Source organism: Sander vitreus, chromosome 24 (assembly GCF_031162955.1).
Source record: "Sander vitreus isolate 19-12246 chromosome 24, sanVit1, whole genome shotgun sequence".
In the NCBI taxonomy this organism is placed as follows: domain Eukaryota; kingdom Metazoa; phylum Chordata; class Actinopteri; order Perciformes; family Percidae; genus Sander; species Sander vitreus.
The window spans coordinates 412,501-425,000 of NC_135878.1; the positions used below are offsets into that span (position 1 = coordinate 412,501).

Genomic DNA, 12,500 nt, shown 5'->3' on the forward strand with positions numbered 1-12,500 from the left:
AACACTTTTTTGCAGCGTTGGGACGCGTCTTTTGATGCTTTTTTTTAAACCCTTTTATGCAGCTCTGAGACGTCTTTTTGACTTTTTTTGACGTTTTTTTTATCCTTTTTTCGACGCTCTGGACACTTCTTTGGACACTTGTTTGACGCTGCTTTGTCAACCCTTTTTTGCAGCTTTGGAGACGTCTTTTGCTTTGACTTTTATTTTAACCCTTTTTTGCAGCTTTGGAGACGTCTTTTGACTTTTTTTGACTTTTTTTAACCCTTTTTTTGCAGCTTTGGAGACGTCTTTTGACTTTTTTTTTTTTTTAACCCTTTTTTGCAGCTTTGGAGACGTCTTTTGACTTTTTTTTAACCCTTTTTTGCAGCTTTGGACGCGTCTTTTGTCTTTTTTGGACTTTTTTTTAACCCTTTTTTTGCAGCTTTGGAGACGTCTTTTGTCTTTTTTGGACTTTTTTTTTAACCCTTTTTTGCAGCTCTGGAGACGTCTTTTGACTTTTTTTTTTTTTAACCCTTTTTTGCAGCTTTGGAGACGTCTTTTGACATTTTTTTGACTTTTTTTTAACCCTTTTTGCAGCTTTGAAGACGTCTTTTGACTTTTTTTTAACCCTTTTTTTTAACCCTTTTTTTGCAGCTATGGAGACGTCTTTTGACTTTTTTTGGACTTTTTTTTAACACTTTTTTGCAGCGTTGGACGCGTCTTTGATGCTTTTTTTTAAACCCTTTTTTATGCCGCTCTGGAGACGTCTTTTTGACTTTTTTTGACGTTTTTTTATCCTTTTTCGACGCTCTGGACACTTCTTTGGACACTTGTTTGACGCGTTTGTCAACCTTTTTTGCAGCTTTGAGACGTCTTTTGACTTTTTTTTAACCCTTTTTTGCAGCTATGGAGACGTCTTTTGACATTTTTTGACTTTTTTTTAAACCCTTTTTTGCAGCTCTGGAGACGTCTTTTGACTTTTTTTTTAACCCTTTTTTTGCAGCTATGGAGACGTCTTTTGACTCTTTTTTTTAACCCTTTTTTGCAGCTATGGAGACGTCTTTTTGACTTTTTTGGACTTTTTTTTTAATCCTTTTTTGCAGCTCTGAGACGTCTTTGACACTTTTTTGACGTTTTTTTTTAACCCTTTTTTGCAGCTTTGGAGACGTCTTTTGACTTTTTGACTTTTTTTTAACCCTTTTTTTGCAGCTTTGGACGTCTTTGACTTTTTGACCCTTTTTTGCGCTTTTGACACTTTTGACACTTTTTTGAGCTTTGTCAACCCTTTTTTTGCAGCTCTGGAGACGTCTTTTTGACTTTTTTTTTAACCCTTTTTTGCAGCTTTGGAGACGTCTTTTGACTTTTTTTTTAACCCTTTTTTGCAGCTTTGGAGACGATCTTTGACTTTTTTTATCCTTTTTTTCGACGCTCTGGACACTTCTTTGGACACTTGTTTGACTGTTTGTCAACCCTTTTTTTTGCAGCTCTGGAGACGTCTTTTGACTTTTTTTTAACCCTTTTTGCAGCTATGGAGACGTCTTTTGACATTTTTTGACTTTTTTTAACCCTTTTTTGCAGCTTTGAAGACGTCTTTGACTCTTTTTTGACTTTTTTTTAACCCTTTTTTTGCAGCTATGGAGACGTCTTTTGACATTTTTGACTTTTTTTTAACCCTTTTTGCAGCTTTGAAGACGTCTTTTGACTTTTTTTTAACCCTTTTTTTTAACCCTTTTTGCAGCTATGGAGACGTCTTTTGACTTTTTTGGACTTTTTAACACTTTTTTGCAGCGTTAGACCCTGCGTCTTTGATGCTTTTTTTTAAACCCTTTTATGCCGCTCTGGAGACGTCTTTTTGACTTTTTTGACGTTTTTTTATCCTTTTTCGACAGCTCTGGACACTTCTTTGGACACTTGTTTGACGCGTTTGTCAACCTTTTTTTGCAGCTTTGAGACGTCTTTTGACTTTTTTTAACCCTTTTTTTGCAGCTATGGAGACGTCTTTTGACATTTTTTGACTTTTTTTTTAAACCTTTTTGCAGCTCTGGAGACGTCTTTTGACTTTTTTTTTAACCCTTTTTTTGCAGCTATGGAGACGTCTTTTTGACTCTTTTTTTAACCCTTTTTTGCAGCTATGGAGACGTCTTTTGACTTTTTTGGACTTTTTTTTATCCTTTTTCGACGCTCTGGACACTTCTTTGGACACTTGTTTGACGCGTTTGTCAACCCTTTTTTGCAGCTCTGGAGACGTCTTTTGACTTTTTTTGACTTTTTTTTTAACCCTTTTTGCAGCGTTGGACAGCGTCTTTTTGACTTTTTTTTATCCTTTTTCGACGCTCTGGACACTTCTTTGGACACTTGTTTGACGCGTTTGTCAACCTTTTTTTGCAGCTTTGGGGACGTCTTTTGACTTTTTTTTTTAACCCTTTTTTGCAGCTCTGGAGACGTCTTTTGACTTTTTTTTAACCCTTTTTGCAGCTTTGGAGACGCTCTTTTGACTTTTTTTATCCTTTTTTCGACGCTCTGGACACTTCTTTGGACACTTGTTTGACGCGTTTGTCAACCTTTTTTTGCAGCTCTGGAGACGTCTTTTGACTTTTTTTTAAACCCCTTTTTTGCAGCTTTGGCGACGTCTTTTGACTTTTTTTTTTTACCCTTTTTTGCAGCTCTGGAGACGTCTTTTGACTTTTTTTGACTTTTTTTTAACACTTTTTTGCAGCTTTGAAGACGTCTTTTGACTTTTTTTTTTTTAACCCTTTTTTTGCAGCTATGGAGACGTCTTTTGACTTTTTTGGACTTTTTTTTAACACTTTTTTGCAGCGTTGGACGCGTCTTTGATGCTTTTTTTTTTTTAACCCTTTTTTGCCGCTCTGGAGACGTCTTTTGACGTTTTTTTTTTTATCCTTTTTCGACGCTCTGGACACTTCTTTGGACACTTGTTTGACGCGTTTGTCAACCTTTTTTTGCAGCTCTGGAGACGTCTTTTGACTTTTTTTTTTTTAACCCTTTTTTGCAGCTTTGGGGACGTCTTTTGACTTTTTTTTAACCCTTTTTTGCAGCTCTGGAGACGTCTTTTGACTTTTTTTTTTTTTAACCTTTTTTTGCAGCTTTGGGGACGTCTTTCGACTTTTTTTTTTAACCCTTTTTTGCAGCTTTGGGGACGTCTTTCGACTTTTTTTTTAACCCCCTTTTATTTATAAAATAATCCTGCAGCTCATCATTATCTGATCTCATCTTTCTCGCTCTCGTTCTGCAGATATTTCGGCGCACTGTTTCAGTTCGGGTCACCGTGGGAACAGACGTTTCTTTCCGAGGATTTACAGGAAGTGGTTCAAACTAAAAATAAAAACAGCAGACGTTATTTTGGGATTAGCTGATCTGTAAACACAGAGGACGAGTCACTGCAGAGGAGTGTGGTGGAGATCATCGCTGCTACGGCCACCGCCTTTACCACACACACACACACACACTAACACACACACACACACATATACAAACACACACACACACACACACACAACATACTAACACACACAACATACTAACACACACACACACACACACACATACAAACACACACACACACACACACATATACAACACACACACACACATACACACACACACACACATATAACATACTAACACACACACAACATACTAACACACACACACACATATACAAACACACACACACATATAACATACTAACACACACACAACATACTAACACACACATATACAAACACACATATACAAACACACACACACACATACTAACACACACACATACATACTAACACACACACACACATACTACACACACACACAAACACACACACACACATACATATACACACACACACATATAACATACTAACACACACACAGACACACACACAACATACTAACACACACACATATACAAACACACACACACTCACATATATACAAACACACACATATACAAACACACACACACACACATATACAAACACACACATATACAACATACTAACACACACACACACACACAACATACTAACACACACACACACACACACAACATACTAACACACACACACACAGAGACACACGCACACATATACAACATACTAACACACACACACACACACACACTCACATATATACAAACACACACACATATACAAACACACACACACACACACACAGACACACACACACACACACACACACACACACACAACATACTAACACACACACACACACACACACAACATACTAACACACACACACACACACACACACAACATACTAACACACACAGACACACACACACACACACAACATACAACACACACACACAACATACACACACACACAACATACTAACACACACACACAGAGACACACACACACACACACAGGTCTACATTTCCCGGGAAGTGTCCTGTAAAGAACTCTGTATCGGTGGAGATATTTTAGGAAAATGTTGCTTTTCCTTGAGAGAAAAGACCAAATCATTCATCATTTATTATTATTTTTTGGGCATTTTCAGCCTTTATTTGTGACAGGACAGCTGAGGACATTTGGTTCGGAGTCGAACCCGAACCCGACCCGCTCTACCAGCTGAGCTATCCAGGCGCCCAATTTATTCATTCATTAGTGCAACTTTCTACTCAATAACAGAGAAATGTGACACGTTTGCACCTTTGTGCTCTTAGGAAAAGACTTTACGTTAACACCTGGAACTTATTCTTATTAGCCTCTGATTGAATGACTCCTTCTAGGAAACTTGTGGTTTGCTTATGACTTAAAGAAACGATCATGTGAGATCCGTGTTGTTTCTGCTGATGAATTAATAACTGCGTGACAACCCAGCTGCTACCTAACTTCATTAACGTTTTATAAGCCAGAGAGGAGACGGTGAACCCAAGCTCTTCTCAACGTGCTGCTGTCAGAATCAACCAGGCAAAGGATGGATGGATGGATGGATGAGAAGAGAAGCGAGAGAGGATAGTTACCTGCGTCCACGTCAGCTAGTTTACAGAGCAGCCCAGAAAGAAAGAAATAAAGCAGAAACAAGGCAGCCAAAGTTAATAACATGCAGTCAAACCCAGCACCCAGAGAGAGAGAGAGAGAGAGAGAGAGCTTATCACGTTACACAGATGCAAGAGAAGAAAAGAGTCCAACAACAGAGAAAGAGGCACACAAAAAAAAGACAATAAAGAAGATTTTTGAGAGAAAGAGACACAAGAGAGAGAAAATCAAGCTTTATTTGCAGGTCAGCTGCAGGTCAGAGCACAACAAAACATCCTGCAGAAAAAGATAACAGAGATTTAAGAGATCATGGCTGGATCTGTGTCCTGTTGTTGTAACCTTTTGGTGCATTAGTGCTGCTTCCTCAGTCAATAAGTCAACTAATTGGGCGTTTTGGGCTTATTCCACTTAGATTTATTCAGTCAATTAGTCATTTTTTTAATGCTTTTTCATCCTGAATGATTTATTTTCAAGAAACCTAGCCTGGCTCCGCCCTCCTACGTACTTACGCTCAATTTTGCGGAATATTCTTGGGGTTTTCTACGACCAAATACTTGGCGGTCCAATCAGCGAACAGAGGGAGTGGCTGAGAACGATGACGTCGAGGTCGTGCGCAAGTTTGAGTTGTAGTTCCAGAAGTTAAAGCCCGAGCAAGAACAGTCTTTGCTGAGTTGTGTTGGGGGCCGTGATGTTGTGGTCCTCCTCCCCACGGGGTTCGGGAACAGTTTGATTTCCCAGCTCGCTCCGTTAGCGGTGAAGGAGTTGGCTAAGGCTAACGCTAGCGATGCTAAGCCGACGCCACGACCAAACGTTAGTGATTGGTTACGGCAGATCCAGAGCGGCTCTGGGCAGATCCAACAGTTTTAAACGTTAACAGAGAACCCGCCTTCAAGGAAGTTAACACTAGTCAATGGAGAGAGGCCAGACTCTCTGGACCAATGAAATGGACCAGAGTCTGGTAGGACCAGGCTAGTGTACCAGAGTGTGGTAGAACCAGGCTAGTGGACCAGAGTGTGGTAGAACCAGGCTAGTGGACCAGAGTGTGGTAGAACCAGGCTAGTGGACCAGAGTGTGGTAGAACCAGGCTAATGGACCAGAGTCTGGTAGGACCAGGCTAATGGACCAGAGTCTGGTAGGACCAGGCTAATGGACCAGAGTCTGGTAGGACCAGGCTAGTGGACCAGAGTGTGGTAGAACCAGGCTAGTGGACCAGAGTGTGGTAGGACCAGGCTAATGGACCAGAGTCTGGTAGGACCAGGCTAATGGACCAGAGTCTGGTAGGACCAGGCTAGTGAACCAGAGTCTGGTAGGACCAGGCTAGTGAACCAGAGTCTGGTAGGACCAGGCTAGTGGACCAGAGTCTGGTAGGACCAGGCTAGTGTACCAGAGTCTGGTAGGACCAGGCTAATGGACCAGAGTCTGGTAGGACCAGGCTAGTGAACCAGAGTCTGGTAGGACCAGGCTAATGGACCAGAGTCTGCCAGGACCAGTCAGATCAAACCCAAACTAAGGGCTATTTTTTGTTTAGTAAACAAGGAAACTAAATCCCTCTTAAAGGCGTATCATCAACTGTCAACGTCCCGTCTATTCATGCTGATAAACCCGATTCCTTTCATAGATGAACAAGTATTGTGTAGAACATTCAACACTTTCTTACCCAACATATTTATTTCCCCGTTCAAATAAAGACACATTAATGCAGTTCTTATAAAACAATAAGATCTGTGAGTGAGGTCTGAGCAGCAGCTTAAACAAACTCAGCAGCAGCATTAGTTTTGGTGGCTGCGGGTGATTTCCCAACCAAACCCCCTTTCTGTTTTAATGGATTCCATGTGCTGCTGTCCAAACATTTAGTTTCCCTTTAACTTTTAGGGGGGCGGTTGTTGCTGCTGCAGCGGACTGTTCTGGTGGTTTAGCTACAAACTAGTTCGTTTAAGGTTTATATTTCCTTTTTTTACAGTTTTCTGACATGAAAGAGGAGAGAGAGGGGCAATGATACGCAGCAAAGGGCCGCAGGTCGGAGCCGAACCTGCGGCCGCTGCGCCTAGGAAGATGTGAAGCAGCCTTCATAAACAGTTGTTTATTTTGATTTTTTATTTAAAGTGCTCATATTCTGCTCATTTTCAGGTTCATCATTGTATTTTGAGGTTATATCAGACCAGGTTTATGTGGTTTAATTGTCAGAAAACTCTTTTCACCCTGTGTGTTGAGCTCTCTGTTTTAGCTACAGAGTGAGACCTCTCACTGCTGGAACATCTTTGTTGGGAGTCGCACATGCTCAGTAGCTAGATAAGGACTACTAGCCAGTCAGGAGCAGAGTATGAGGGCGTGCCCTGACAGTACCTAGGTAAGGACTACTAGCCAGTCAGGAGCAGAGTATGAGGGCCCTGACAGTACCTAGGTAAGGACTACTAGCCAGTCAGAAGCAGAGTATGAGGGCCCTGACAGTACCTAGGTCAGGACTACTAGCCAGTCAGAAGCAGAGTATGAGGGCGTGTCCTGACAGTAGCTAGGTAAGGACTACTAGCCAATCAGAAGCAGAGTATGAGGGCGTGTCCCTGACAGTAGCTAGGTAAGGACTCCTAGCCAATCAGAAGCAGAGTATGAGGGCGTGTCCTGACAGTACCTAGGTAAGGACTACTAGCCAGTCAGAAGCAGAGTATGAGGGCGTGCCCTGACAGTAGCTAGGTAAGGACTACTAGCCAGTCAGAAGCAGAGTATGAGGGCGTGTCCTGACAGTACCTAGGTAAGGACTACTAGCCAGTCAGAAGCAGAGTATGAGGGCGTGCCCTGACAGTAGCTAGGTAAGGACTACTAGCCAGTCAGAAGCAGAGTATGAGGGCGTGTCCTGACAGTACCTAGGTAAGGACTACTAGCCAGTCAGGAGCAGAGTATGAGGGCGTGCCCTGACAGTACCTAGGTAAGGACTACTAGCCAGTCAGAAGCAGAGTATGAGGGCGTGTCCTGACAGTACCTAGGTAAGGACTACTAGCCAGTCAGAAGCAGAGTATGAGGGCGTGTCCCTGACAGTAGCTAGGTAAGGACTACTAGCCAGTCAGAAGCAGAGTATGAGGGCGTGCCCTGACAGTACCTAGGTAAGGACTACTAGCCAGTCAGAAGCAGAGTATGAGGGCGTGCCCTGACAGTACCTAGGTAAGGACTACTAGCCAGTCAGAAGCAGAGTATGAGGGCGTGCCATGCTAGCAGCTAGGCGAGCATTATAACGTGTGTTCCAAAGTGACCACGTTTGTCTCTGAAGTAAAGGCTGGACTACAATAGAGCTGTTTGGAGCAGTTTGTGAACAGTGTTTTCTGTTGGAGATGGTAAGTCCCTTTGGGGGGGACTTTGGGCTTTTTCACTTTGTAAACCCATTACATGCATGTATCGTTTTCTTCCGTTATAAATCTCAAGAAAATATGAAAACCTACAAGTCTGAGTGTCTTATAACGCAGCACAAAGACGGGTTTCAAGGAGCTTTGGAGTTTGGACACAAACTAAAAGAAGGGAACGGCTTCTTAAACGTGAACAAGCGGCAGGTTTGGTGACAGATGAACAGGAGCACGGGGTTGACATTGAGAGGAGCTGATGTGAGTGCAGCAGCAGCGGTTGCGGGAGCAGTAGCGATGGCGTTTCTGCAGACGAGGCTCCAGTCAGCAGCCCAGGAATACTTCTGGTTTGTGGCTTTGTGGCGCTGCGGTCACCACCAACTCCGCTTCCCAATCAATCGCCATGGGAATCCGGGCTGGAGCTTATTTTTAGATCCCAAGAATTTCAAAAACAAGGTCCTTTTATTTCTCGCTGGTTATGCAACAATTTCAAAGAGTTTTTTTTTATTTAATTGCAGCTTTCTTGATGCCAAAGTCATTAGATCAAAGAGTTTTTCGGGGAGCTGTTGTTTAGGGCTGGCTCAGATATGCAGAGCTGCTTAAAAAGCCGTGGCGTGTTGCTTTTGGCAGAGCTGCGATGTAATTAAAGCCGAGCGGTGGAAACATGCCGTTGGGCATTCAGCAGTCCGGCACTGGAAGCCACAGAGGGTATTTTAATGAGAGCTACGTCACTGCTCACAAGATTTGTATCTTTCTTGCTGTGTGTACACCTCAGGAATGAGCTGGGGGATTCCCCATCACCGCCAGCTTTCTGCCTCGCTGCTTGGGTTTCTGGAGTAACTTTTGGCTCAATACAAACCCTTTAAAGTCCCTTTATATCTTTGATAGAAACTCTGGATTTCAGAAAAATTATATCATGAAAATGTTGGAAATAATAACTGAAGATATTTAAAAGAAACAGGAACCAAAACACCAAGAAATCCCTGGTTTATCCTCTCAATTTCAAGGGTTTCTGTTTTTTGGATTTGATTGGTCAAAACAGGCTTGTGTGTGTGTGTGTGTGTGTGTGTGTGTGTGTGTGTGTGTGTGTGTGTGTGTGTGTGTGTGTGTGTGTGTGTGTGTGTGTGTGTGTGTGTGTGTGATGGCTGGGTGGCAGCGTGTGTGTGTGTGCGTGTGTGTGTGTGTGTGTGTGTGTGTGCGTGTGTGTGGCTAGCGTGCAGCGTGTGTAGTGTGTGTGTGTGTGTGTGTGTGTGTGATGGCTAGGGTGGCAGCGTGTGTGTGTGTGATGGCTAGGGTGGCAGCGTGTGTGTGTGTGTGTGTGTGTGTGTGTGTGATGGCTAGGGTGGCAGCGTGTGTGTGTGTGTGTGTGTGTGTGTGTGTGATGGCTAGGGTGGCAGCGTGTGTGTGTGTGTGTGTGTGTGTGTGTGCGTGCGCGTGTGATGGCTAGGGTGGTAGCATGTGTGTGTGTGTGTGTGATGGCTAGGGTGGTAGCATGTGTGTGTGTGTGTGTCCTGAAGACGTTAATTTAGGCTTAAGGAAAGTGTATTTAATCAACAAACAATCAGCTCCTTAAAGTCCCTTCAGCGACTTCAAACCACTACATTTAGCTCCTGGGTGGGTCCCCACATGACAAAAGCTGCAATGTTTTCATCCCAAACAAACTGCGTTTGATGGTTGTCAAGGCTTTAAACGTACGAAAAGGTCAGGAAAGGTTAATTATAATGAGAACCCTTCTTGACCTCTTTGTGTGTGAGCTATCTTCTCTTCTCCGTACCCGGCAGAGACAGTTATACTGAGACGAACACGCCGATAACTACGTGTTTTCTTGCTTTTTTTGCTTGCTTATCTCTAGAGAAGTGCAGAGATGATACCTAAGAATCTCGACATATCAGCTAGCATCCAAAAAATGTTAAATGAAAGCTGTTAAAAACTTAGAGGAGGGGTGTAATTAACAGTTTTTTAGTAGCTCGCAAAGTGATCATTCAGTATAATGTCATTATTAGATATTTAATGATCAACTTAATGCTTTTATTGTGAAACATCTGTGCAGGAAGTTCCATTGTCAGTTATTTTGACACACATTATTGATCGTTAACAGGCCCAACAATCAGATCTTTAACTTTAAGAATAATAATAACAACAGGACATTAAATATACTTATAAAAACAAAATGAAGGTTGAATATTGAAGCTAAAGACACCTGTTAAAAATAAGAAATAAAAACCAGCCATAAATAGAAACATTAAGACCAACATGTCCATAAAAAGGAACTTCTTGTAATGAGATCCAAACGCATTTTTCAGCCGCGTTTGTTTTTCTTTGGGGAGGAAATGTGTTCATCCTGAGGTTTATGTTTAGTCTTTTAATTTGTCTAAAATAAGCAGAAAAAGTGCGAAAAAAATATGCTAAGCTGTGAGAATCTGCGAAAACAATCTGCCTAAAAAGCAGTGTGAAAAAATTGCGAAAAAAATATGCGGAAAAAATAGCCGAAAATAAGCGGAGAATCTGCGAAACAATCTGCCTAAAACGTGTGAAAAATTGCAAAAAAAATATGCCGAAAATAAGCGGAGAATCTGCGAAAGAATCTGTGTAAAACTTGTGAAAAATTGCGGAAAAAATAGCCGAAAATAAGCCGAAAATAAGCGGAGAATCTGCGAAAGAATCTGTGTAAAACCTGTGAAAAACTGCGAAAAAATATGCCGAAAATAAGCCGAAAATAAGCGGAGAATCTGTGTAAAACTTGTGAAAAATTGCGGAAAAAATAGCCGAAAATAAGCGGAGAATCTGCGAAAGAATCTGCCTAAAACGTGTGAAAAATCAGGAGCCCTTTCACAATAAAAGTCTTGATTCTGCTCCAGCTTCTGCTCCATTATTTGGACACGAAGAGGTGATCTCTGATTGTAAAAACGATGCATAATTTAGAGGACTGCGTGAAGAAGCTCCTGTAAGTCTGATGAACTTCCTCCATTAGTCGATAATAGAAGTGTGGAAGTTTCTCTCCGACCTCCAGAGTAGTGAAATATTTAACGGCAACACGGGGCTTAGTAGAAGTGGGTCTCTGCCTGAGGACGAGGCTATGCAGCTTTAATAATGGATGAGCAATATGGCCGGCCCTGCAGGGAGGGCGTGTGAGCAGCAGAGACACTTTCAGAAGCTGCAGCTTGCTTTTTATTTGTTCGCAAAGGACGAGATGAGAGATTAAAGAGAGAAACCATCAGTTAGTTTCATAAATGCTGCGGTTTCCGTTCAATCCGTTATTCTAAGAAGCAGATTTAGTTTGTTTTGTTGTTGGTTTTATATTTGGACTTGAAGAGTGCAATGCTGTTATTACTGATAATCAACCCTACCAAAATAAGAGCAGAATGATGGACAACCCTACCAAAATAAGAGCAGAATGATGGACAACCCTACAGAAAATAAGAGCAGAATGATGACAACCCTACCAAAATAAGAGCAGAGAACAAACCTACCAAAATAAGAGCAGAATGATGACAACCCTACCAAAATAAGAGCAGAATGATGGACAAACCTACCAAAATAAGAGCAGAACAAACCTACCAAAATAAGAGCAGAATGATGGACAACCCTACCAAAATAAGAGCAGAATGATGGACAACCCTACAGAAAATAAGAGCAGAATGATGGACAACCCTACCAAAATAAGAGCAGAATGATGGACAACCCTACCAAAATAAGAGCAGAACAAACCTACCAAAATAAGAGCAGAATGATGGACAACCCTACCAAAATAAGAGCAGAATGATGGACAACCCTACCAAAATAAGAGCAGAATGATGGACAACCCTACCAAAATAAGAGCAGAATGATGGACAACCCTACCAAAATAAGAGCAGAATGATGGACAACCCTACCAAAATAAGAGCAGAATGATGGACAACCCTACCAAAATAAGAGCAGAATGATGGACAACCCTACCAAAATAAGAGCAGAATGATGGACAACCCTACCAAAATAAGAGCAGAATGATGGACAACCCTACCAAAATAAGAGCAGAATGATGGACAACCCTACCAAAATAAGAGCAGAATAATAGACAAATCTACCAAAATAAGAGCAGAATTATCCTGAAAGATGAGCTGAAATAAAGACATTTCTGCTGTTTGGGTTACAGAAACTTAGTAATGAAATGTTTTCTTTCTTTCTCTCTGATGTTGT

General features: G+C 41.7%; 1 protein-coding gene across 2 annotated transcripts in view; it reads right to left on the reverse strand.

The window, feature by feature from the left end:
- Positions 1 to 12,500, reverse strand: part of agap1 (ArfGAP with GTPase domain, ankyrin repeat and PH domain 1) — a 201,394-nt gene that overhangs the window by 108,867 nt on the left and 80,027 nt on the right. The gene's annotated exons all lie outside the window — the stretch shown is intronic.